The 25,838-nt window shown below is 37.4% G+C and overlaps 24 non-coding genes across 24 annotated transcripts; all 24 read left to right on the top strand.

Annotated features, from left to right (window-relative positions):
• The first annotated feature begins 867 nt into the window (after nt 1-867).
• On the top strand, nt 868-939 carry TRNAG-UCC (transfer RNA glycine (anticodon UCC)). Its single transcript has one exon. It is a non-coding gene; the product is annotated as a tRNA-Gly (tRNA).
• Nucleotides 940-2,345: 1,406 nt separating this feature from the next.
• TRNAG-UCC (transfer RNA glycine (anticodon UCC)) lies at nt 2,346-2,417 on the top strand. The gene has a single exon. It is a non-coding gene; the product is annotated as a tRNA-Gly (tRNA).
• A 1,428-nt stretch (nt 2,418-3,845) lies between these two features.
• On the top strand, nt 3,846-3,917 carry TRNAG-GCC (transfer RNA glycine (anticodon GCC)). Its single transcript has one exon. It is a non-coding gene; the product is annotated as a tRNA-Gly (tRNA).
• Nucleotides 3,918-5,845: 1,928 nt separating this feature from the next.
• On the top strand, nt 5,846-5,917 carry TRNAS-GCU (transfer RNA serine (anticodon GCU)). The gene has a single exon. It is a non-coding gene; the product is annotated as a tRNA-Ser (tRNA).
• Nucleotides 5,918-6,345: 428 nt separating this feature from the next.
• TRNAG-UCC (transfer RNA glycine (anticodon UCC)) lies at nt 6,346-6,417 on the top strand. The gene has a single exon. It is a non-coding gene; the product is annotated as a tRNA-Gly (tRNA).
• Nucleotides 6,418-6,823: 406 nt separating this feature from the next.
• TRNAG-UCC (transfer RNA glycine (anticodon UCC)) lies at nt 6,824-6,895 on the top strand. The gene has a single exon. It is a non-coding gene; the product is annotated as a tRNA-Gly (tRNA).
• Nucleotides 6,896-8,323: 1,428 nt separating this feature from the next.
• TRNAG-UCC (transfer RNA glycine (anticodon UCC)) lies at nt 8,324-8,395 on the top strand. The gene has a single exon. It is a non-coding gene; the product is annotated as a tRNA-Gly (tRNA).
• A 428-nt stretch (nt 8,396-8,823) lies between these two features.
• Nucleotides 8,824-8,895, top strand: TRNAG-GCC (transfer RNA glycine (anticodon GCC)). Its single transcript has one exon. It is a non-coding gene; the product is annotated as a tRNA-Gly (tRNA).
• Nucleotides 8,896-9,801: 906 nt separating this feature from the next.
• On the top strand, nt 9,802-9,873 carry TRNAG-ACC (transfer RNA glycine (anticodon ACC)). Its single transcript has one exon. It is a non-coding gene; the product is annotated as a tRNA-Gly (tRNA).
• Nucleotides 9,874-10,301: 428 nt separating this feature from the next.
• Nucleotides 10,302-10,373, top strand: TRNAG-UCC (transfer RNA glycine (anticodon UCC)). Its single transcript has one exon. It is a non-coding gene; the product is annotated as a tRNA-Gly (tRNA).
• A 406-nt stretch (nt 10,374-10,779) lies between these two features.
• Nucleotides 10,780-10,851, top strand: TRNAG-UCC (transfer RNA glycine (anticodon UCC)). The gene has a single exon. It is a non-coding gene; the product is annotated as a tRNA-Gly (tRNA).
• A 1,428-nt stretch (nt 10,852-12,279) lies between these two features.
• Nucleotides 12,280-12,351, top strand: TRNAG-UCC (transfer RNA glycine (anticodon UCC)). The gene has a single exon. It is a non-coding gene; the product is annotated as a tRNA-Gly (tRNA).
• A 428-nt stretch (nt 12,352-12,779) lies between these two features.
• TRNAG-GCC (transfer RNA glycine (anticodon GCC)) lies at nt 12,780-12,851 on the top strand. Its single transcript has one exon. It is a non-coding gene; the product is annotated as a tRNA-Gly (tRNA).
• Nucleotides 12,852-13,757: 906 nt separating this feature from the next.
• On the top strand, nt 13,758-13,829 carry TRNAG-ACC (transfer RNA glycine (anticodon ACC)). The gene has a single exon. It is a non-coding gene; the product is annotated as a tRNA-Gly (tRNA).
• Nucleotides 13,830-14,257: 428 nt separating this feature from the next.
• TRNAG-UCC (transfer RNA glycine (anticodon UCC)) lies at nt 14,258-14,329 on the top strand. Its single transcript has one exon. It is a non-coding gene; the product is annotated as a tRNA-Gly (tRNA).
• Nucleotides 14,330-15,735: 1,406 nt separating this feature from the next.
• Nucleotides 15,736-15,807, top strand: TRNAG-GCC (transfer RNA glycine (anticodon GCC)). Its single transcript has one exon. It is a non-coding gene; the product is annotated as a tRNA-Gly (tRNA).
• Nucleotides 15,808-16,735: 928 nt separating this feature from the next.
• On the top strand, nt 16,736-16,807 carry TRNAG-GCC (transfer RNA glycine (anticodon GCC)). Its single transcript has one exon. It is a non-coding gene; the product is annotated as a tRNA-Gly (tRNA).
• A 906-nt stretch (nt 16,808-17,713) lies between these two features.
• Nucleotides 17,714-17,785, top strand: TRNAG-ACC (transfer RNA glycine (anticodon ACC)). The gene has a single exon. It is a non-coding gene; the product is annotated as a tRNA-Gly (tRNA).
• Nucleotides 17,786-18,213: 428 nt separating this feature from the next.
• On the top strand, nt 18,214-18,285 carry TRNAG-UCC (transfer RNA glycine (anticodon UCC)). The gene has a single exon. It is a non-coding gene; the product is annotated as a tRNA-Gly (tRNA).
• A 406-nt stretch (nt 18,286-18,691) lies between these two features.
• On the top strand, nt 18,692-18,763 carry TRNAG-UCC (transfer RNA glycine (anticodon UCC)). The gene has a single exon. It is a non-coding gene; the product is annotated as a tRNA-Gly (tRNA).
• Nucleotides 18,764-20,191: 1,428 nt separating this feature from the next.
• On the top strand, nt 20,192-20,263 carry TRNAG-UCC (transfer RNA glycine (anticodon UCC)). The gene has a single exon. It is a non-coding gene; the product is annotated as a tRNA-Gly (tRNA).
• Nucleotides 20,264-21,191: 928 nt separating this feature from the next.
• TRNAG-GCC (transfer RNA glycine (anticodon GCC)) lies at nt 21,192-21,263 on the top strand. The gene has a single exon. It is a non-coding gene; the product is annotated as a tRNA-Gly (tRNA).
• A 906-nt stretch (nt 21,264-22,169) lies between these two features.
• TRNAG-UCC (transfer RNA glycine (anticodon UCC)) lies at nt 22,170-22,241 on the top strand. Its single transcript has one exon. It is a non-coding gene; the product is annotated as a tRNA-Gly (tRNA).
• A 1,928-nt stretch (nt 22,242-24,169) lies between these two features.
• Nucleotides 24,170-24,241, top strand: TRNAG-GCC (transfer RNA glycine (anticodon GCC)). Its single transcript has one exon. It is a non-coding gene; the product is annotated as a tRNA-Gly (tRNA).
• Nucleotides 24,242-25,838: the final 1,597 nt, after the last annotated feature.

The following is a 25,838-nucleotide window of genomic DNA, read 5'->3' as shown; positions in this document are numbered from 1 at the left end:
AAGGTCCATAGAAAATGTTAAAATCTTTGTAGAAATCATGATTCCTTCTTAGCAGATGACTTTTGATTCCACCACTGCCTGATTAAAGATTTGTAAATACATTTTACAAAGTTCACTGAAGTGCCATATGCAAGTAAATCAAAGGTCTTTTCTTTTCTCAGTTTTGATACCACTGTATATCAGTTCAATGGTGCATAAAAACCTTAAGTATGGATGAGCCTAAATCTTGAATTGTGAATGTCATGCAATTTTCCAATTTTGTTTGAATATCTTCCACCAATGGTGCTACAGCGCAGGCTATAAATATCTTTCAAACAGTTGTTGTGATTTCCATATTGGCCACTATATGCATCGAAAAAGAGCTCAAGCATTGGTGGTATAGTGGTGAGCATAGCTGCCTTCCATACAATTGACTCGGGTTCGATTCCCGGCCAATGCATCCTTTTCCTTATGTGCTGTTTTCGCACTTATAGTTGTTGCTTATGATATGCTCAGATGACAAGGTCCATAGAAAATGTTAAAATCTTTGTAGAAATCATGATTCCTTCTTAGCAGATGACTTTTGATTCCACCACTGCATGATTAAAGATTTGTAAACACATTTTACAAAGTTCACTGAGGTGCCATATGCAAGTAAATCGAAGGTCTTTTCTTTTCTCAGTTTTGATACCACTGTATATCAGTTCAATGGTGCATAAAAACCTTAAGTATGGATGAGCCTAAATCTTGAATTGTGAATGTCATGCAATTTGCCAATTTTGTTTGAATATCTTCCACCAATGGTGCTACAGCGCAGGCTATAAATATCTTTCAAACAGTTGTTGTGGTTTCCATATTGGCCACTATATGCAATCGAAAAGAGCTCAAGCATTGGTGGTATAGTGGTGAGCATAGCTGCTTTCCAAGCAGTTGACCCGGTTTCGATTCCCGGCCAATGCATCCTTTTCCTTATGTGCTGTTTTCGCACTTATAGTTGTTGCTTAAGATATGCTCAGATGACAAGGTCCATAGAAAATGTTAAAATCTTTGTAGAAATCATGATTCCTTCTTAGCAGATGACTTTTGATTCCACCACTGCCTGATTAAAGATTTGTAAATACATTTTACAAAGTTCACTGAGGTGCCATATGCAAGTAAATCAAAGGTCTTTTCTTTTCTCAGTTTTGACACCACTGTATATCAGTTCAATGGTGCATAAAAACCTTAAGTATGGATGAGCCTAAATCTTAAATTGTGAATGTCATGCAAATTGCCAATTTTGTTTGAATATCTACCACCAATGGTGCTACAGCGCAGGCTATAAAAATCTTTCAAACAGTTGTTGTGCTTTCCATATTGGCCACTATATGCATTTGAAAAGTGCTCAAGCATTGGTGGCATAGTGGTGAGCATAGCTTCCTTCTAAGCAGTTGACTCGGGTTCGATTCCCGGCCAATGCATCCTTTTCCTTATGTGCTGTTTTCGCACTTATAGTTGTTGCTTAAGATATGCTCAGATGACAAGGTCCATAGAAAATGTTAAAATCTTTGTAGAAATCATGATTCCTTCTTAGCAGATGACTTTTGATTCCACCACTGCCTGATTAAAGATTTGTAAATACATTTTACAAAGTTCACTGAGGTGCCATATGCAAGTAAATCGAAGGTCTTTTCTTTTCTCAGTTTTGATACCACTGTATATCAGTTCAATGGTGCATAAAAACCTTAAGTATGGATGAGCCTAAATCTTGAATTGTGAATGTCATGCAATTTGCCAATTTTGTTTGAATATCTTCCACCAATGGTGCTACAGCGCAGGCTATAAATATCTTTCAAACAGTTGTTGTGATTTCCATATTGGCCACTATATGCATTTGAAAAGTTCTCCAGCATTGGTGGTATAGTGGTGCGCATAGCTGCTTTCCAAGCAGTTGACCCAGGTTCGATTCCCGGCCAATGCATCCTTTTCCTTATGTGCTGTTTTCGCACTTATAGTTGTTGCTTAAGATATGCTCAGATGACAAGGTCCATAGAAAATGTTAAAATCTTTGTAGAAATCATGATTCCTTCTTAGCAGATGACTTAAAGATTTGTAAATACATTTTACAAAGTTCACTGAGGTGCCATATGCAAGTAAAACGAAGGTCTTTTCTATTCTCAGTTTTTATACCACTGTATATCAGTTCAATGGTGCATAAAAACCTTAAGTATGGATGAGCCTAAATCTTGAATTGTGAATGTCATGCAATTTGCCAATTTTGTTTGAATATCTTCCACCAATGGTGCTACAGCGCAGGCTATAAATATCTTTCAAACAGTTGTTGTGATTTCCATATTGGCCACTATATGCAATCGAAAAGAGCTCAAGCATTGGTGGTATAGTGGTGAGCATAGCTGCCTTCCAAGCAGTTGACCCAGGTTCGAATCCCGGCCAATGCATTCTTTTCCTTATATGCTGTTTTCGCACTTATAGTTGTTGCTTAAGATATGCTCAGATGACAAGGTCCATAGAAAATGTTAAAATCTTTGTAGAAATCATGATTCCTTCTTAGCAGATGACTTTTGATTCCACCACTGCCTGATTAAAGATTTGTAAATACATTTTACAAAGTTCACTGAGGTGCCATATGCAAGTAAATCAAAGGTCTTTTCTTTTCTCAGTTTTGATACCACTGTATATCAGTTCAATGGTGCATAAAAACCTTAAGTATGGATGAGCCTAAATCTTAAATTGTGAATGTCATGCAAATTGCCAATTTTGTTTGAATATCTACCACCAATGGTGCTACAGCGCAGGCTATAAAAATCTTTCAAACAGTTGTTGTGCTTTCCATATTGGCCACTATATGCATTTGAAAAGTGCTCAAGCATTGGTGGCATAGTGGTGAGCATAGCTTCCTTCTAAGCAGTTGACTCGGGTTCGATTCCCGGCCAATGCATCCTTTTCCTTATGTGCTGTTTTCGCACTTATAGTTGTTGCTTAAGATATGCTCAGATGACAAGGTCCATAGAAAATGTTAAAATCTTTGTAGAAATCATGATTCCTTCTTAGCAGATGACTTTTGATTCCACCACAGCCTGATTAAAGATTTGTAAATACATTTTACAAAGTTCACTGAGGTGCCATATGCAAGTAAATCGAAGGTTTTTTCTTTTCTCAGTTTTGATACCACTGTATATCAGTTCAATGGTGCATAAAAACCTTAAGTATGGATGAGCCTAAATCTTGAATTGTGAATGTCATGCAATTTGCCAATTTTGTTTGAATATCTTCCACCAATGGTGCTACAGCGCAGGCTATAAATATCTTTCAAACAGTTGTTGTGATTTCCATATTGGCCACTATATGCATTTGAAAAGTTCTCCAGCATTGGTGGTATAGTGGTGCGCATAGCTGCCTTCCAAGCAGTTGACCCGTGTTCGATTCCCGGCCAATGCATCCTTTTCCTTATGTGCTGTTTTCGAACTTATAGTTGTTGCTTAAGATATGCTCAGATGACAAGGTCCTTAGAAAATATTAAAATCTTTGTAGAAATCATGATTCCTTCTTAGCAGATGACTTTTGATTCCACCACTGCCTGATTAAAGATTTGTAAATACATTTTACAAAGTTCACTGAGGTGCCATATGCAAGTAAATCAAAGGTCTTTTCTTTTCTCAGTTTTGATACCACTGTATATCAGTTCAATGGTGCATAAAAACCTTAAGTATGGATGAGCCTAAATCTTGAATTGTGAATGTCATGCAATTTTCCAATTTTGTTTGAATATCTTCCACCAATGGTGCTACAGCGCAGGCTATAAATATCTTTCAAACAGTTGTTGTGATTTCCATATTGGCCATTATATGTATTCGAAAAGAGCTCAAGCATTGGTGGTATAGTGGTGAGCATAGCTGCCTGCCAAGCAGTTGACCCGGGTTCGATTCCCGGCCAATGCATCCTTTTCCTTATGTGCTGTTTTCGCACTTATAGTTGTTGCTTAAGATATGCTCAGATGACAAGGTCCATAGAAAATGTTAAAATCTTTGTAGAAATCATGATTCCTTCTTAGCAGATGACTTTTGATTCCACCACTGCCTGATTAAAGATTTGTAAATACATTTTACAAAGTTCACTGAGGTGCCATATGCAAGTAAATCAAAGGTCTTTTCTTTTCTCAGTTTTGATACCACTGTATATCAGTTCAATGGTGCATAAAAACCTTAAGTATGGATGAGCCTAAATCTTGAATTGTGAATGTCATGCAATTTGCCAATTTTGTTTGAATATCTTCCACCAATGGTGCTACAGCGCAGGCTATAAATATCTTTCAAACAGTTGTTGTGATTTCCATATTGGCCACTATATGCATCAAAAAAGCGCTCAAGCATTGGTGGTATAGTGGTGAGCCTAGCTGCCTTCCAAGCAATTGACTCGGGTTCGAATCCCGGCCAATGCATCCTTTTCCTTATATGCTGTTTTCGCACTTATAGTTGTTGCTTAAGATATGCTCAGATGACAAGGTCCATAGAAAATGTTAAAATCTTTGTAGAAATCATGATTCCTTCTTAGCAGATGACTTTTGATTCCACCACTGCCTGATTAAAGATTTGTAAATACATTTTACAAAGTTCACTGAGGTGCCATATGCAAGTAAATCAAAGGTCTTTTCTTTTCTCAGTTTTGATACCACTGTATATCAGTTCAATGGTGCATAAAAACCTTAAGTATGGATGAGCCTAAATCTTAAATTGTGAATGTCATGCAAATTGCCAATTTTGTTTGAATATCTACCACCAATGGTGCTACAGCGCAGGCTATAAAAATCTTTCAAACAGTTGTTGTGCTTTCCATATTGGCCACTATATGCATTTGAAAAGTGCTCAAGCATTGGTGGCATAGTGGTGAGCATAGCTTCCTTCTAAGCAGTTGACTCGGGTTCGATTCCCGGCCAATGCATCCTTTTCCTTATGTGCTGTTTTCGCACTTATAGTTGTTGCTTAAGATATGCTCAGATGACAAGGTCCATAGAAAATGTTAAAATCTTTGTAGAAATCATGATTCCTTCTTAGCAGATGACTTTTGATTCCACCACAGCCTGATTAAAGATTTGTAAATACATTTTACAAAGTTCACTGAGGTGCCATATGCAAGTAAATCGAAGGTTTTTTCTTTTCTCAGTTTTGATACCACTGTATATCAGTTCAATGGTGCATAAAAACCTTAAGTATGGATGAGCCTAAATCTTGAATTGTGAATGTCATGCAATTTGCCAATTTTGTTTGAATATCTTCCACCAATGGTGCTACAGCGCAGGCTATAAATATCTTTCAAACAGTTGTTGTGATTTCCATATTGGCCACTATATGCATTTGAAAAGTTCTCCAGCATTGGTGGTATAGTGGTGCGCATAGCTGGCTTCCAAGCAGTTGACCCGTGTTCGATTCCCGGCCAATGCATCCTTTTCCTTATGTGCTGTTTTCGAACTTATAGTTGTTGCTTAAGATATGCTCAGATGACAAGGTCCTTAGAAAATATTAAAATCTTTGTAGAAATCATGATTCCTTCTTAGCAGATGACTTTTGATTCCACCACTGCCTGATTAAAGATTTGTAAATACATTTTACAAAGTTCACTGAGGTGCCATATGCAAGTAAATCAAAGGTCTTTTCTTTTCTCAGTTTTGATACCACTGTATATCAGTTCAATGGTGCATAAAAACCTTAAGTATGGATGAGCCTAAATCTTGAATTGTGAATGTCATGCAATTTTCCAATTTTGTTTGAATATCTTCCACCAATGGTGCTACAGCGCAGGCTATAAATATCTTTCAAACAGTTGTTGTGATTTCCATATTGGCCATTATATGTATTCGAAAAGAGCTCAAGCATTGGTGGTATAGTGGTGAGCATAGCTGCCTGCTAAGCAGTTGACCCGGGTTCGATTCCCGGCCAATGCATCCTTTTCCTTATGTGCTGTTTTCGCACTTATAGTTGTTGCTTAAGATATGCTCAGATGACAAGGTCCATAGAAAATGTTAAAATCTTTGTAGAAATCATGATTCCTTCTTAGCAGATGACTTTTGATTCCACCACTGCCTGATTAAAGATTTGTAAATACATTTTACAAAGTTCACTGAGGTGCCATATGCAAGTAAATCGAAGGTCTTTTCTTTTCTCAGTTTTGATACCACTGTATATCAGTTCAATGGTGCATAAAAACCTTAAGTATGGATGAGCCTAAATCTTGAATTGTGAATGTCATGCAATTTGCCAATTTTGTTTGAATATCTTCCACCAATGGTGCTACAGCGCAGGCTATAAATATCTTTCAAACAGTTGTTGTGATTTCCATATTGGCCACTATATGCATTTGAAAAGAGCTCAAGCATTGGTGGTATAGTGGTGAGCATAGCTACCTTCCAAGCTGTTGACCCGGGTTCGATTCCCGGCCAATGCATCATTTTCCTTATGTGCTGTTTTCGCACTTATAGTTGTTGCTTAAGATATGCTCAGATGACAAGGTCCATAGAAAATGTTAAAATCTTTGTAGAAATCATGATTCCTTCTTAGCAGATGACTTAAAGATTTGTAAATACATTTTACACAGTTCACTGAGGTGCCATATGCAAGTAAAACGAAGGTCTTTTCTATTCTCAGTTTTTATACCACTGTATATCAGTTCAATGGTGCATAAAAACCTTAAGTATGGATGAGCCTAAATCTTGAATTGTGAATGTCATGCAATTTGCCAATTTTGTTTGAATATCTTCCACCAATGGTGCTACAGCGCAGGCTATAAATATCTTTCAAACAGTTGTTGTGATTTCCATATTGGCCACTATATGCAATCGAAAAGAGCTCAAGCATTGGTGGTATAGTGGTGAGCATAGCTGCTTTCCAAGCAGTTGACCCGGGTTCGATTCCCGGCCAATGCATCCTTTTCCTTATGTGCTGTTTTCGCACTTATAGTTGTTGCTTAAGATATGCTCAGATGACAAGGTCCATAGAAAATGTTAAAATCTTTGTAGAAATCATGATTCCTTCTTAGCAGATGACTTTTGATTCCACCACTGCCTGATTAAAGATTTGTAAATACATTTTACAAAGTTCACTGAGGTGCCATATGCAAGTAAATCAAAGGTCTTTTCTTTTCTCAGTTTTGATACCACTGTATATCAGTTCAATGGTGCATAAAAACCTTAAGTATGGATGAGCCTAAATCTTAAATTGTGAATGTCATGCAATTTGCCAATTTTGTTTGAATATCTACCACCAATGGTGCTACAGCGCAGGCTATAAAAATCTTTCAAACAGTTGTTGTGATTTCCATATTGGCCACTATATGCATTTGAAAAGTGCTCAAGCATTGGTGGCATAGTGGTGAGCATAGCTTCCTTCTAAGCAGTTGACTCGGGTTCGATTCCCGGCCAATGCATCCTTTTCCTTATGTGCTGTTTTCGCACTTATAGTTGTTGCTTAAGATATGCTCAGATGACAAGGTCCATAGAAAATGTTAAAATCTTTGTAGAAATCATGATTCCTTCTTAGCAGATGACTTTTGATTCCACCACTGCCTGATTAAAGATTTGTAAATACATTTTACAAAATTCACTGAGGTGCCATATGCAAGTAAATCGAAGGTCTTTTCTTTTCTCAGTTTTGATACCACTGTATATCAGTTCAATGGTGCATAAAAACCTTAAGTATGGATGAGCCTAAATCTTGAATTGTGAATGTCATGCAATTTGCCAATTTTGTTTGAATATCTACCACCAATGGTGCTACAGCGCAGGCTATAAAAATCTTTCAAACAGTTGTTGTGCTTTCCATATTGGCCACTATATGCATTTGAAAAGTGCTCAAGCATTGGTGGCATAGTGGTGAGCATAGCTTCCTTCTAAGCAGTTGACTCGGGTTCGATTCCCGGCCAATGCATCCTTTTCCTTATGTGCTGTTTTCGCACTTATAGTTGTTGCTTAAGATATGCTCAGATGACAAGGTCCATAGAAAATGTTAAAATCTTTGTAGAAATCATGATTCCTTCTTAGCAGATGACTTTTGATTCCACCACTGCCTGATTAAAGATTTGTAAATACATTTTACAAAGTTCACTGAGGTGCCATATGCAAGTAAATCGAAGGTCTTTTCTTTTCTCAGTTTTGATACCACTGTATATCAGTTCAATGGTGCATAAAAACCTTAAGTATGGATGAGCCTAAATCTTGAATTGTGAATGTCATGCAATTTGCCAATTTTGTTTGAATATCTTCCACCAATGGTGCTACAGCGCAGGCTATAAATATCTTTCAAACAGTTGTTGTGATTTCCATATTGGCCACTATATGCATTTGAAAAGTTCTCCAGCATTGGTGGTATAGTGGTGCGCATAGCTGCCTTCCAAGCAGTTGACCCGGGTTCGATTCCCGGCCAATGCATCCTTTTCCTTATGTGCTGTTTTCGCACTTATAGTTGTTGCTTAAGATATGCTCAGATGACAAGGTCCTTAGAAAATGTTAAAATCTTTGTAGAAATCATGATTCCTTCTTAGCAGATGACTTTTGATTCCACCACTGCCTGATTAAAGATTTGTAAATACATTTTACAAAGTTCACTGAGGTGCCATATGCAAGTAAATCAAAGGTCTTTTCTTTTCTCAGTTTTGATACCACTGTATATCAGTTCAATGGTGCATAAAAACCTTAAGTATGGATGAGCCTAAATCTTGAATTGTGAATGTCATGCAATTTGCCAATTTTGTTTGAATATCTTCCACCAATGGTGCTACAGCGCAGGCTATAAATATCTTTCAAACAGTTGTTGTGATTTCCATATTGGCCATTATATGCATTCGAAAAGAGCTCAAGCATTGGTGGTATAGTGGTGAGCATAGCTGCCTGCCAAGCAGTTGACCCGGGTTCGATTCCCGGCCAATGCATCCTTTTCCTTATGTGCTGTTTTCGCACTTATAGTTGTTGCTTAAGATATGCTCAGATGACAAGGTCCATAGAAAATGTTAAAATCTTTGTAGAAATCATGATTCCTTCTTAGCAGATGACTTAAAGATTTGTAAATACATTTTACACAGTTCACTGAGGTGCCATATGCAAGTAAAACGAAGGTCTTTTCTATTCTCAGTTTTTATACCACTGTATATCAGTTCAATGGTGCATAAAAACCTTAAGTATGGATGAGCCTAAATCTTGAATTGTGAATGTCATGCAATTTGCCAATTTTGTTTGAATATCTTCCACGAATGGTGCTACAGCGCAGGCTATAAATATCTTTCAAACAGTTGTTGTGATTTCCATATTGGCCACTATATGCATCGAAAAAGGGCTCAAGCATTGGTGGTATAGTGGTGAGCATAGCTGCCTTCCAAGCAATTGACTCGGGTTCGATTCCCGGCCACTGCATCCTTTTCCTTATGTGCTGTTTTCGCACTTATAGTTGTTGCTTAAGATATGCTCAGATGACAAGGTCCATAGAAAATGTTAAAATCTTTGTAGAAATCATGATTCCTTGTTAGCAGATGACTTTTGATTCCACCACTGCCTGATTAAAGATTTGTAAATACATTTTACAAAGTTCACTGAGGTGCCATATGCAAGTAAATCGAAGGTCTTTTCTTTTCTCAGTTTTGATACCACTGTATATCAGTTCAATGGTGCATAAAAACCTTAAGTATGGATAAGCCTAAATCTTGAATTGTGAATGTCATGCAATTTGCCAATTTTGTTTGAATATCTTCCACCAATGGTGCTACAGCGCAGGCTATAAATATCTTTCAAACAGTTGTTGTGATTTCCATATTGGCCACTATATGCATTTGAAAAGAGCTCAAGCATTGGTGGTATAGTGGTGAGCATAGCTGCCTACCAAGCTGTTGACCCGGGTTCGATTCACGGCCAATGCATCCTTTTCCTTATGTGCTGTTTTCGCACTTATAGTTGTTGCTTAAGATATGCTCAAATGACAAGGTCCATAGAAAATGTTAAAATCTTTGTAGAAATCATGATTCCTTCTTAGCAGATGACTTTTGATTCCACCACTGCCTGATTAAAGATTTGTAAATACATTTTACAAAGTTCACTGAGGTGCCATATGCAAGTAAATCGAAGGTCTTTTCTTTTCTCAGTTTTGATACCACTGTATATCAGTTCAATGGTGCATAAAAACCTTAAGTATGGATAAGCCTAAATCTTGAATTGTGAATGTCATGCAATTTGCCAATTTTGTTTGAATATCTTCCACCAATGGTGCTACAGCGCAGGCTATAAATATCTTTCAAACAGTTGTTGTGATTTCCATATTGGCCACTATATGCATTTGAAAAGAGCTCAAGCATTGGTGGTATAGTGGAGAGCATAGCTGCCTTCCAAGCTGTTGACCCGGGTTCGATTCCCGGCCAATGCATCATTTTCCTTATGTGCTGTTTTCGCACTTATAGTTGTTGCTTAAGATATGCTCAGATGACAAGGTCCATAGAAAATGTAAAAATCTTTGTAGAAATCATGATTCCTTCTTAGCAGATGACTTAAAGATTTGTAAATACATTTTACACAGTTCACTGAGGTGCCATATGCAAGTAAAACGAAGGTCTTTTCTATTCTCAGTTTTTATACCACTGTATATCAGTTCAATGGTGCATAAAAACCTTAAGTATGGATGAGCCTAAATCTTGAATTGTGAATGTCATGCAATTTGCCAATTTTGTTTGAATATCTTCCACCAATGGTGCTACAGCGCAGGCTATAAATATCTTTCAAACAGTTGTTGTGATTTCCATATTGGCCACTATATGCAATCGAAAAGAGCTCAAGCATTGGTGGTATAGTGGTGAGCATAGCTGCTTTCCAAGCAGTTGACCCGGGTTCGATTCCCGGCCAATGCATCCTTTTCCTTATGTGCTGTTTTCGCACTTATAGTTGTTGCTTAAGATATGCTCAGATGACAAGGTCCATAGAAAATGTTAAAATCTTTGTAGAAATCATGATTCCTTCTTAGCAGATGACTTTTGATTCCACCACTGCCTGATTAAAGATTTGTAAATACATTTTACAAAGTTCACTGAGGTGCCATATGCAAGTAAATCAAAGGTCTTTTCTTTTCTCAGTTTTGATACCACTGTATATCAGTTCAATGGTGCATAAAAACCTTAAGTATGGATGAGCCTAAATCTTAAATTGTGAATGTCATGCAATTTGCCAATTTTGTTTGAATATCTACCACCAATGGTGCTACAGCGCAGGCTATAAAAATCTTTCAAACAGTTGTTGTGATTTCCATATTGGCCACTATATGCATTTGAAAAGTGCTCAAGCATTGGTGGCATAGTGGTGAGCATAGCTTCCTTCTAAGCAGTTGACTCGGGTTCGATTCCCGGCCAATGCATCCTTTTCCTTATGTGCTGTTTTCGCACTTATAGTTGTTGCTTAAGATATGCTCAGATGACAAGGTCCATAGAAAATGTTAAAATCTTTGTAGAAATCATGATTCCTTCTTAGCAGATGACTTTTGATTCCACCACTGCCTGATTAAAGATTTGTAAATACATTTTACAAAATTCACTGAGGTGCCATATGCAAGTAAATCGAAGGTCTTTTCTTTTCTCAGTTTTGATACCACTGTATATCAGTTCATTGGTGCATAAAAACCTTAAGTATGGATGAGCCTAAATCTTGAATTGTGAATGTCATGCAATTTGCCAATTTTGTTTGAATATCTACCACCAATGGTGCTACAGCGCAGGCTATAAAAATCTTTCAAACAGTTGTTGTGCTTTCCATATTGGCCACTATATGCATTTGAAAAGTGCTCAAGCATTGGTGGCATAGTGGTGAGCATAGCTTCCTTCTAAGCAGTTGACTCGGGTTCGATTCCCGGCCAATGCATCCTTTTCCTTATGTGCTGTTTTCGCACTTATAGTTGTTGCTTAAGATATGCTCAGATGACAAGGTCCATAGAAAATGTTAAAATCTTTGTAGAAATCATGATTCCTTCTTAGCAGATGACTTTTGATTCCACCACTGCCTGATTAAAGATTTGTAAATACATTTTACAAAGTTCACTGAGGTGCCATATGCAAGTAAATCGAAGGTCTTTTCTTTTCTCAGTTTTGATACCACTGTATATCAGTTCAATGGTGCATAAAAACCTTAAGTATGGATGAGCCTAAATCTTGAATTGTGAATGTCATGCAATTTGCCAATTTTGTTTGAATATCTTCCACCAATGGTGCTACAGCGCAGGCTATAAATATCTTTCAAACAGTTGTTGTGATTTCCATATTGGCCACTATATGCATTTGAAAAGTTCTCCAGCATTGGTGGTATAGTGGTGCGCATAGCTGCCTTCCAAGCAGTTGACCCGGGTTCGATTCCCGGCCAATGCATCCTTTTCCTTATGTGCTGTTTTCGCACTTATAGTTGTTGCTTAAGATATGCTCAGATGACAAGGTCCTTAGAAAATGTTAAAATCTTTGTAGAAATCATGATTCCTTCTTAGCAGATGACTTTTGATTCCACCACTGCCTGATTAAAGATTTGTAAATACATTTTACAAAGTTCACTGAGGTGCCATATGCAAGTAAATCAAAGGTCTTTTCTTTTCTCAGTTTTGATACCACTGTATATCAGTTCAATGGTGCATAAAAACCTTAAGTATGGATGAGCCTAAATCTTGAATTGTGAATGTCATGCAATTTGCCAATTTTGTTTGAATATCTTCCACCAATGGTGCTACAGCGCAGGCTATAAATATCTTTCAAACAGTTGTTGTGATTTCCATATTGGCCATTATATGCATTCGAAAAGAGCTCAAGCATTGGTGGTATAGTGGTGAGCATAGCTGCCTGCCAAGCAGTTGACCCGGGTTCGATTCCCGGCCAATGCATCCTTTTCCTTATGTGCTGTTTTCGCACTTATAGTTGTTGCTTAAGATATGCTCAGATGACAAGGTCCATAGAAAATGTTAAAATCTTTGTAGAAATCATGATTCCTTCTTAGCAGATGACTTAAAGATTTGTAAATACATTTTACACAGTTCACTGAGGTGCCATATGCAAGTAAAACGAAGGTCTTTTCTATTCTCAGTTTTTATACCACTGTATATCAGTTCAATGGTGCATAAAAACCTTAAGTATGGATGAGCCTAAATCTTGAATTGTGAATGTCATGCAATTTGCCAATTTTGTTTGAATATCTTCCACGAATGGTGCTACAGCGCAGGCTATAAATATCTTTCAAACAGTTGTTGTGATTTCCATATTGGCCACTATATGCATCGAAAAAGGGCTCAAGCATTGGTGGTATAGTGGTGAGCATAGCTGCCTTCCAAGCAATTGACTCGGGTTCGATTCCCGGCCACTGCATCCTTTTCCTTATGTGCTGTTTTCGCACTTATAGTTGTTGCTTAAGATATGCTCAGATGACAAGGTCCATAGAAAATGTTAAAATCTTTGTAGAAATCATGATTCCTTGTTAGCAGATGACTTTTGATTCCACCACTGCCTGATTAAAGATTTGTAAATACATTTTACAAAGTTCACTGAGGTGCCATATGCAAGTAAATCGAAGGTCTTTTCTTTTCTCAGTTTTGATACCACTGTATATCAGTTCAATGGTGCATAAAAACCTTAAGTATGGATAAGCCTAAATCTTGAATTGTGAATGTCATGCAATTTGCCAATTTTGTTTGAATATCTTCCACCAATGGTGCTACAGCGCAGGCTATAAATATCTTTCAAACAGTTGTTGTGATTTCCATATTGGCCACTATATGCATTTGAAAAGAGCTCAAGCATTGGTGGTATAGTGGTGAGCATAGCTGCCTACCAAGCTGTTGACCCGGGTTCGATTCACGGCCAATGCATCCTTTTCCTTATGTGCTGTTTTCGCACTTATAGTTGTTGCTTAAGATATGCTCAAATGACAAGGTCCATAGAAAATGTTAAAATCTTTGTAGAAATCATGATTCCTTCTTAGCAGATGACTTTTGATTCCACCACTGCCTGATTAAAGATTTGTAAATACATTTTACAAAGTTCACTGAGGTGCCATATGCAAGTAAATCGAAGGTCTTTTCTTTTCTCAGTTTTGATACCACTGTATATCAGTTCAATGGTGCATAAAAACCTTAAGTATGGATAAGCCTAAATCTTGAATTGTGAATGTCATGCAATTTGCCAATTTTGTTTGAATATCTTCCACCAATGGTGCTACAGCGCAGGCTATAAATATCTTTCAAACAGTTGTTGTGATTTCCATATTGGCCACTATATGCATTTGAAAAGAGCTCAAGCATTGGTGGTATAGTGGTGAGCATAGCTGCCTTCCAAGCTGTTGACCCGGGTTCGATTCCCGGCCAATGCATCCTTTTCCTTATGTGCTGTTTTCGCACTTATAGTTGTTGCTTAAGATATGCTCAGATGACAAGGTCCATAGAAAATGTTAAAATCTTTGTAGAAATCATGATTCCTTCTTAGCAGATGACTTAAAGATTTGTAAATACATTTTACAAAGTTCACTGAGGTGCCATATGCAAGTAAATCGAAGGTCTTTTCTTTTCTCAGTTTTGATACCACTGTATATCTGTTCAATGGTGCATAAAAACCATAAGTATGGATAAGCCTAAATCTTGAATTGTGAATGTCATGCAATTTGCCAATTTTGTTTGAATATCTTCCACCAATGGTGCTACAGCGCAGGCTATAAATATCTTTCAAACAGTTGTTGTGATTTCCATATTGGCCACTATATGCAATCGAAAAGAGCTCAAGCATTGGTGGTATAGTGGTGAGCATAGCTGCCTTCCAAGCAGTTAACCCAGGTTCGAATCCCGGCCAATGCATCCTTTTCCTTATATGCTGTTTTCGCACTTATAGTTGTTGCTTAAGATATGCTCAGATGACAAGGTCCATAGAAAATGTTAAAATCTTTGTAGAAATCATGATTCCTTCTTAGCAGATGACTTTTGATTCCACCACTGCCTGATTAAAGATTTGTAAATACATTTTACAAAGTTCACTGAGGTGCCATATGCAAGTAAATCAAAGGTCTTTTCTTTTCTCAGTTTTGATACCACTGTATATCAGTTCAATGGTGCATAAAAACCTTAAGTATGGATGAGCCTAAATCTTAAATTGTGAATGTCATGCAAATTGCCAATTTTGTTTGAATATCTACCACCAATGGTGCTACAGCGCAGGCTATAAAAATCTTTCAAACAGTTGTTGTGCTTTCCATATTGGCCACTATATGCATTTGAAAAGTGCTCAAGCATTGGTGGCATAGTGGTGAGCATAGCTTCCTTCTAAGCAGTTGACTCGGGTTCGATTCCCGGCCAATGCATCCTTTTCCTTATGTGCTGTTTTCGCACTTATAGTTGTTGCTTAAGATATGCTCAGATGACAAGGTCCATAGAAAATGTTAAAATCTTTGTAGAAATCATGATTCCTTCTTAGCAGATGACTTTTGATTCCACCACAGCCTGATTAAAGATTTGTAAATACATTTTACAAAGTTCACTGAGGTGCCATATGCAAGTAAATCGAAGGTTTTTTCTTTTCTCAGTTTTGATACCACTGTATATCAGTTCAATGGTGCATAAAAACCTTAAGTATGGATGAGCCTAAATCTTGAATTGTGAATGTCATGCAATTTGCCAATTTTGTTTGAATATCTTCCACCAATGGTGCTACAGCGCAGGCTATAAATATCTTTCAAACAGTTGTTGTGATTTCCATATTGGCCATTATATGTATTCGAAAAGAGCACAAGCATTGGTGGTATAGTGGTGAGCATAGCTGCCTGCCAAGCAGTTGACCCGGGTTCGATTCCCGGCCAATGCATCCTTTTCCTTATGTGCTGTTTTCGCACTTATAGTTGTTGCTTAAGATATGCTCAGATGACAAGGTCCATAGAAAATGTTAAAATCTTTGTAGAAATCATGATTCCTTCTTAGCAGATGACTTTTGATTCCACCACTGCCTGATTAAAGATTTGTAAATACATTTTACAAAGTTCACTGAGGTGCCATATGCAAGTAAATCGAAGGTCTTTTCTTTTCTCAGTTTTGATACCACTGTATATCAGTTCAATGGTGCATAAAAACCTTAAGTATGGATGAGCCTAAATCTTGAATTGTGAATGTCATGCAATTTGCCAATTCTGTTTGAATATCTTCCACCAATGGTGCTACAGCGCAGGCTATAAATATCTTTCAAACAGTTGTTGTGATTTCCATATTGGCCACTATATGCATTTGAAAAGTTCTCCAGCATTGGTGGTATAGTGGTGCGCATAGCTGCCTTCCAAGCAGTTGACCCGGGTTTGATTCCCGGCCAATGCATCCTTTTCCTTATGTGCTGTTTTCGCACTTATAGTTGTTGCTTAAGATATGCTCAGATGACAAGGTCCTTAGAAAATGTTAAAATCTTTGTAGAAATCATGATTCCTTCTTAGCAGATGACTTTTGATTCCACCACTGCCTGATTAAAGATTTGTAAATACATTTTACAAAGTTCACTGAGGTGCCATATGCAAGTAAATCAAAGGTCTTTTCTTTTCTCAGTTTTGATACCACTGTATATCAGTTCAATGGTGCATAAAAACCTTAAGTATGGATGAGCCTAAATCTTGAATTGTGAATGTCATGCAATTTGCCAATTTTGTTTGAATATCTTCCACCAATGGTGCTACAGCGCAGGCTATAAATATCTTTCAAACAGTTGTTGTGATTTCCATATTGGCCATTATATGCATTCGAAAAGAGCTCAAGCATTGGTGGTATAGTGGTGAGCATAGCTGCCTGCCAAGCAGTTGACCCGGGTTCGATTCCCGGCCAATGCATCCTTTTCCTTATGTGCTGTTTTCGCACTTATAGTTGTTGCTTAAGATATGCTCAGATGACAAGGTCCATAGAAAATGTTAAAATCTTTGTAGAAATCATGATTCCTTCTTAGCAGATGACTTAAAGATTTGTAAATACATTTTACACAGTTCACTGAGGTGCCATATGCAAGTAAAACGAAGGTCTTTTCTATTCTCAGTTTTTATACCACTGTATATCAGTTCAATGGTGCATAAAAACCTTAAGTATGGATGAGCCTAAATCTTGAATTGTGAATGTCATGCAATTTGCCAATTTTGTTTGAATATCTTCCACGAATGGTGCTACAGCGCAGGCTATAAATATCTTTCAAACAGTTGTTGTGATTTCCATATTGGCCACTATATGCATCGAAAAAGGGCTCAAGCATTGGTGGTATAGTGGTGAGCATAGCTGCCTTCCAAGCAATTGACTCGGGTTCGATTCCCGGCCACTGCATCCTTTTCCTTATGTGCTGTTTTCGCACTTATAGTTGTTGCTTAAGATATGCTCAGATGACAAGGTCCATAGAAAATGTTAAAATCTTTGTAGAAATCATGATTCCTTGTTAGCAGATGACTTTTGATTCCACCACTGCCTGATTAAAGATTTGTAAATACATTTTACAAAGTTCACTGAGGTGCCATATGCAAGTAAATCGAAGGTCTTTTCTTTTCTCAGTTTTGATACCACTGTATATCAGTTCAATGGTGCATAAAAACCTTAAGTATGGATAAGCCTAAATCTTGAATTGTGAATGTCATGCAATTTGCCAATTTTGTTTGAATATCTTCCACCAATGGTGCTACAGCGCAGGCTATAAATATCTTTCAAACAGTTGTTGTGATTTCCATATTGGCCACTATATGCATTTGAAAAGAGCTCAAGCATTGGTGGTATAGTGGTGAGCATAGCTGCCTACCAAGCTGTTGACCCGGGTTCGATTCACGGCCAATGCATCCTTTTCCTTATGTGCTGTTTTCGCACTTATAGTTGTTGCTTAAGATATGCTCAAATGACAAGGTCCATAGAAAATGTTAAAATCTTTGTAGAAATCATGATTCCTTCTTAGCAGATGACTTTTGATTCCACCACTGCCTGATTAAAGATTTGTAAATACATTTTACAAAGTTCACTGAGGTGCCATATGCAAGTAAATCGAAGGTCTTTTCTTTTCTCAGTTTTGATACCACTGTATATCAGTTCAATGGTGCATAAAAACCTTAAGTATGGATAAGCCTAAATCTTGAATTGTGAATGTCATGCAATTTGCCAATTTTGTTTGAATATCTTCCACCAATGGTGCTACAGCGCAGGCTATAAATATCTTTCAAACAGTTGTTGTGATTTCCATATTGGCCACTATATGCATTTGAAAAGAGCTCAAGCATTGGTGGTATAGTGGAGAGCATAGCTGCCTTCCAAGCTGTTGACCCGGGTTCGATTCCCGGCCAATGCATCATTTTCCTTATGTGCTGTTTTCGCACTTATAGTTGTTGCTTAAGATATGCTCAGATGACAAGGTCCATAGAAAATGTTAAAATCTTTGTAGAAATCATGATTCCTTCTTAGCAGATGACTTAAAGATTTGTAAATACATTTTACACAGTTCACTGAGGTGCCATATGCAAGTAAAACGAAGGTCTTTTCTATTCTCAGTTTTTATACCACTGTATATCAGTTCAATGGTGCATAAAAACCTTAAGTATGGATGAGCCTAAATCTTGAATTGTGAATGTCATGCAATTTGCCAATTTTGTTTGAATATCTTCCACCAATGGTGCTACAGCGCAGGCTATAAATATCTTTCAAACAGTTGTTGTGATTTCCATATTGGCCACTATATGCAATCGAAAAGAGCTCAAGCATTGGTGGTATAGTGGTGAGCATAGCTGCTTTCCAAGCAGTTGACCCGGGTTCGATTCCCGGCCAATGCATCCTTTTCCTTATGTGCTGTTTTCGCACTTATAGTTGTTGCTTAAGATATGCTCAGATGACAAGGTCCATAGAAAATGTTAAAATCTTTGTAGAAATCATGATTCCTTCTTAGCAGATGACTTTTGATTCCACCACTGCCTGATTAAAGATTTGTAAATACATTTTACAAAGTTCACTGAGGTGCCATATGCAAGTAAATCAAAGGTCTTTTCTTTTCTCAGTTTTGATACCACTGTATATCAGTTCAATGGTGCATAAAAACCTTAAGTATGGATGAGCCTAAATCTTAAATTGTGAATGTCATGCAATTTGCCAATTTTGTTTGAATATCTACCACCAATGGTGCTACAGCGCAGGCTATAAAAATCTTTCAAACAGTTGTTGTGATTTCCATATTGGCCACTATATGCATTTGAAAAGTGCTCAAGCATTGGTGGCATAGTGGTGAGCATAGCTTCCTTCTAAGCAGTTGACTCGGGTTCGATTCCCGGCCAATGCATCCTTTTCCTTATGTGCTGTTTTCGCACTTATAGTTGTTGCTTAAGATATGCTCAGATGACAAGGTCCATAGAAAATGTTAAAATCTTTGTAGAAATCATGATTCCTTCTTAGCAGATGACTTTTGATTCCACCACTGCCTGATTAAAGATTTGTAAATACATTTTACAAAATTCACTGAGGTGCCATATGCAAGTAAATCGAAGGTCTTTTCTTTTCTCAGTTTTGATACCACTGTATATCAGTTCAATGGTGCATAAAAACCTTAAGTATGGATGAGCCTAAATCTTGAATTGTGAATGTCATGCAATTTGCCAATTTTGTTTGAATATCTACCACCAATGGTGCTACAGCGCAGGCTATAAAAATCTTTCAAACAGTTGTTGTGCTTTCCATATTGGCCACTATATGCATTTGAAAAGTGCTCAAGCATTGGTGGCATAGTGGTGAGCATAGCTTCCTTCTAAGCAGTTGACTCGGGTTCGATTCCCGGCCAATGCATCCTTTTCCTTATGTGCTGTTTTCGCACTTATAGTTGTTGCTTAAGATATGCTCAGATGACAAGGTCCATAGAAAATGTTAAAATCTTTGTAGAAATCATGATTCCTTCTTAGCAGATGACTTTTGATTCCACCACTGCCTGATTAAAGATTTGTAAATACATTTTACAAAGTTCACTGAGGTGCCATATGCAAGTAAATCGAAGGTCTTTTCTTTTCTCAGTTTTGATACCACTGTATATCAGTTCAATGGTGCATAAAAACCTTAAGTATGGATGAGCCTAAATCTTGAATTGTGAATGTCATGCAATTTGCCAATTTTGTTTGAATATCTTCCACCAATGGTGCTACAGCGCAGGCTATAAATATCTTTCAAACAGTTGTTGTGATTTCCATATTGGCCACTATATGCATTTGAAAAGTTCTCCAGCATTGGTGGTATAGTGGTGCGCATAGCTGCCTTCCAAGCAGTTGACCCGGGTTCGATTCCCGGCCAATGCATCCTTTTCCTTATATGCTGTTTTCGCACTTATAGTTGTTGCTTAAGATATGCTCAGATGACAAGGTCCTTAGAAAATGTTAAAATCTTTGTAGAAATCATGATTCCTTCTTAGCAGATGACTTTTGATTCCACCACTGCCTGATTAAAGATTTGTAAATACATTTTACAAAGTTCACTGAGGTGCCATATGCAAGTAAATCAAAGGTCTTTTCTTTTCTCAGTTTTGATACCACTGTATATCAGTTCAATGGTGCATAAAAACCTTAAGTATGGATGAGCCTAAATCTTGAATTGTGAATGTCATGCAAATTGCCAATTTTGTTTGAATATCTACCACCAATGGTGCTACAGCGCAGGCGATAAAAATCTTTCAAACAGTTGTTGTGCTTTCCATATTGGCCACTATATGCATTTGAAAAGTGCTCAAGCATTGGTGGCATAGTGGTGAGCATAGCTTCCTTCTAAGCAGTTGACTCGGGTTCGATTCCCGGCCAATGCATCCTTTTCCTTATGTGCTGTTTTCGCACTTATAGTTGTTGCTTAAGATATGCTCAGATGACAAGGTCCATAGAAAATGTTAAAATCTTTGTAGAAATCATGATTCCTTCTTAGCAGATGACTTTTGATTCCACCACAGCCTGATTAAAGATTTGTAAATACATTTTACAAAGTTCACTGAGGTGCCATATGCAAGTAAATCGAAGGTTTTTTCTTTTCTCAGTTTTGATACCACTGTATATCAGTTCAATGGTGCATAAAAACCTTAAGTATGGATGAGCCTAAATCTTGAATTGTGAATGTCATGCAATTTGCCAATTTTGTTTGAATATCTTCCACCAATGGTGCTACAGCGCAGGCTATAAATATCTTTCAAACAGTTGTTGTGATTTCCATATTGGCCATTATATGTATTCGAAAAGAGCACAAGCATTGGTGGTATAGTGGTGAGCATAGCTGCCTGCCAAGCAGTTGACCCGGGTTCGATTCCCGGCCAATGCATCCTTTTCCTTATGTGCTGTTTTCGCACTTATAGTTGTTGCTTAAGATATGCTCAGATGACAAGGTCCATAGAAAATGTTAAAATCTTTGTAGAAATCATGATTCCTTCTTAGCAGATGACTTTTGATTCCACCACTGCCTGATTAAAGATTTGTAAATACATTTTACAAAGTTCACTGAGGTGCCATATGCAAGTAAATCGAAGGTCTTTTCTTTTCTCAGTTTTGATACCACTGTATATCAGTTCAATGGTGCATAAAAACCTTAAGTATGGATGAGCCTAAATCTTGAATTGTGAATGTCATGCAATTTGCCAATTTTGTTTGAATATCTTCCACCAATGGTGCTACAGCGCAGGCTATAAATATCTTTCAAACAGTTGTTGTGATTTCCATATTGGCCACTATATGCATTTGAAAAGAGCTCAAGCATTGGTGGTATAGTGGTGAGCATAGCTGCCTTCCAAGCTGTTGACCCGGGTTCGATTTCCGGCCAATGCATCATTTTCCTTATGTGCTGTTTTCGCACTTATAGTTGTTGCTTAAGATATGCTCAGATGACAAGGTCCATAGAAAATGTTAAAATCTTTGTAGAAATCATGATTCCTTCTTAGCAGATGACTTAAAGATTTGTAAATACATTTTACACAGTTCACTGAGGTGCCATATGCAAGTAAAAAGAAGGTCTTTTCTATTCTCAGTTTTTATACCACTGTATATCAGTTCAATGGTGCATAAAAACCTTAAGTATGGATGAGCCTAAATCTTGAATTGTGAATGTCATGCAATTTGCCAATTTTGTTTGAATATCTTCCACCAATGGTGCTACAGCGCAGGCTATAAATATCTTTCAAACAGTTGTTGTGATTTCCATATTGGCCACTATATGCAATCGAAAAGAGCTCAAGCATTGGTGGTATAGTGGTGAGCATAGCTGCTTTCCAAGCAGTTGACCTGGGTTCGATTCCCGGCCAATGCATCCTTTTCCTTATGTGCTGTTTTCGCACTTATAGTTGTTGCTTAAGATATGCTCAGATGACAAGGTCCATAGAAAATGTTAAAATCTTTGTAGAAATCATGATTCCTTCTTAGCAGATGACTTTTGATTCCACCACTGCCTGATTAAAGATTTGTAAATACATTTTACAAAGTTCACTGAGGAGCCATATGCAAGTAAATCAAAGGTCTTTTCTTTTCTCAGTTTTGATACCACTGTATATCAGTTCAATGGTGCATAAAAACCTTAAGTATGGATGAGCCTAAATCTTAAATTGTGAATGTCATGCAATTTGCCAATTTTGTTTGAATATCTACCACCAATGGTGCTACAGCGCAGGCTATAAAAATCTTTCAAACAGTTGTTGTGATTTCCATATTGGCCACTATATGCATTTGAAAAGTGCTCAAGCATTGGTGGCATAGTGGTGAGCATAGCTTCCTTCTAAGCAGTTGACTCGGGTTCGATTCCCGGCCAATGCATCCTTTTCCTTATGTGCTGTTTTCGCACTTATAGTTGTTGCTTAAGATATGCTCAGATGACAAGGTCCATAGAAAATGTTAAAATCTTTGTAGAAATCATGATTCCTTCTTAGCAGATGACTTTTGATTCCACCACTGCCTGATTAAAGATTTGTAAATACATTTTACAAAATTCACTGAGGTGCCATATGCAAGTAAATCGAAGGTCTTTTCTTTTCTCAGTTTTGATACCACTGTATATCAGTTCAATGGTGCATAAAAACCTTAAGTATGGATGAGCCTAAATCTTGAATTGTGAATGTCATGCAATTTGCCAATTTTGTTTGAATATCTACCACCAATGGTGCTACAGCGCAGGCTATAAAAATCTTTCAAACAGTTGTTGTGCTTTCCATATTGGCCACTATATGCATTTGAAAAGTGCTCAAGCATTGGTGGCATAGTGGCGAGCATAGCTTCCTTCTAAGCAGTTGACTCGGGTTCGATTCCCGGCCAATGCATCCTTTTCCTTATGTGTTGTTTTCGCACTTATAGTTGTTGCTTAAGATATGCTCAGATGACAAGGTCCATAGAAAATGTTAAAATCTTTGTAGAAATCATGATTCCTTCTTAGCAGATGACTTTTGATTCCACCACTGCCTGATTAAAGATTTGTAAATACATTTTACAAAGTTCACTGAGGTGCCATATGCAAGTAAATCGAAGGTCTTTTCTTTTCTCAGTTTTGATACCACTGTATATCAGTTCAATGGTGCATAAAAACCTTAAGTATGGATGAGCCTAAATCTTGAATTGTGAATGTCATGCAATTTGCCAATTCTGTTTGAATATCTTCCACCAATGGTGCTACAGCGCAGGCTATAAATATCTTTCAAACAGTTGTTGTGATTTCCATATTGGCCACTATATGCATTTGAAAAGTTCTCCAGCATTGGTGGTATAGTGGTGCGCATAGCTGCCTTCCAAGCAGTTGACCCGGGTTTGATTCCCGGCCAATGCATCCTTTTCCTTATGTGCTGTTTTCGCACTTATAGTTGTTGCTTAAGATATGCTCAGATGACAAGGTCCTTAGAAAATGTTAAAATCTTTGTAGAAATCATGATTCCTTCTTAGCAGATGACTTTTGATTCCACCACTGCCTGATTAAAGATTTGTAAATACATTTTACAAAGTTCACTGAGGTGCCATATGCAAGTAAATCAAAGGTCTTTTCTTTTCTCAGTTTTGATACCACTGTATATCAGTTCAATGGTGCATAAAAACCTTAAGTATGGATGAGCCTAAATCTTGAATTGTGAATGTCATGCAATTTGCCAATTTTGTTTGAATATCTTCCACCAATGGTGCTACAGCGCAGGCTATAAATATCTTTCAAACAGTTGTTGTGATTTCCATATTGGCCATTATATGCATTCGAAAAGAGCTCAAGCATTGGTGGTATAGTGGTGAGCATAGCTGCCTGCCAAGCAGTTGACCCGGGTTCGATTCCCGGCCAATGCATCCTTTTCCTTATGTGCTGTTTTCGCACTTATAGTTGTTGCTTAAGATATGCTCAGATGACAAGGTCCATAGAAAATGTTAAAATCTTTGTAGAAATCATGATTCCTTCTTAGCAGATGACTTTTGATTCCACCACTGCCTGATTAAAGATTTGTAAATACATTTTACAAAGTTCACTGAGGTGCCATATGCAAGTAAATCGAAGGTCTTTTCTTTTCTCAGTTTTGATACCACTGTATATCAGTTCAATGGTGCATAAAAACCTTAAGTATGGATGAGCCTAAATCTTGAATTGTGAATGTCATGCAATTTGCCAATTTTGTTTGAATATCTTCCACCAATGGTGCTACAGCGCAGGCTATAAATATCTTTCAAACAGTTGTTGTGATTTCCATATTGGCCACTATATGCATTTGAAAAGAGCTCAAGCATTGGTGGTATAGTGGTGAGCATAGCTGCCTTCCAACCTGTTAACCCGGGTTCGATTCCCGGCCAATGCATCATTTTCCTTATGTGCTGTTTTCGCACTTATAGTTGTTGCTTAAGATATGCTCAGATGACAAGGTCCATAGAAAATGTTAAAATCTTTGTAGAAATCATGATTCCTTCTTAGCAGATGACTTAAAGATTTGTAAATACATTTTACACAGTTCACTGAGGTGCCATATGCAAGTAAAACGAAGGTCTTTTCTATTCTCAGTTTTTATACCACTGTATATCAGTTCAATGGTGCATAAAAACCTTAAGTATGGATGAGCCTAAATCTTGAATTGTGAATGTCATGCAATTTGCCAATTTTGTTTGAATATCTTCCACCAATGGTGCTACAGCGCAGGCTATAAATATCTTTCAAACAGTTGTTGTGATTTCCATATTGGCCACTATATGCATTGAAAAAGCGCTCAAGCATTGGTGGCATAGTGGTGAGCATAGCTGCCTTCCAAGCAGTTGACTCGGGTTCGATTCACGGCGAATGCATCCTTTTCCTTATGTGCTGTTTTCGCACTTATAGTTGTTGCTTAAGATATGCTCAGATGACAAGGTCCATAGAAAATGTTAAAATCTTTGTAGAAATCATGATTCCTTCTTAGCAGATGACTTTTGATTCCACCACTGCCTGATTAAAGATTTGTAAATACATTTTACAAAGTTCACTGAGGTGCCATATGCAAGTAAATCGAAGGTCTTTTCTTTTCTCAGTTTTGATACCACTGTATATCAGTTCAATGGTGCATAAAAACCTTAAGTATGGATAAGCCTAAATCTTGAATTGTGAATGTCATGCAATTTGCCAATTTTGTTTGAATATCTTCCACCAATGGTGCTACAGCGCAGGCTATAAATATCTTTCAAACAGTTGTTGTGATTTCCATATTGGCCACTATATGCATTTGAAAAGAGCTCAAGCATTGGTGGTATAGTGGTGAGCATAGCTGCCTTCCAAGCTGTTGACCCGGGTTCGATTTCCGGCCAATGCATCCTTTTCCTTATGTGCTGTTTTCGCACTTATAGTTGTTGCTTAAGATATGCTCAGATGACAAGGTCCATAGAAAATGTTAAAATCTTTGTAGAAATCATGATTCCTTCTTAGCAGATG

This window comes from Pseudophryne corroboree, chromosome 4 (assembly GCF_028390025.1).
Source record: "Pseudophryne corroboree isolate aPseCor3 chromosome 4, aPseCor3.hap2, whole genome shotgun sequence".
In the NCBI taxonomy this organism is placed as follows: Eukaryota; Metazoa; Chordata; class Amphibia; order Anura; family Myobatrachidae; genus Pseudophryne; species Pseudophryne corroboree.
The sequence above is the reverse complement of the archived record's forward strand: the minus strand, read 5'-3'. Positions and strand labels throughout refer to the sequence as shown.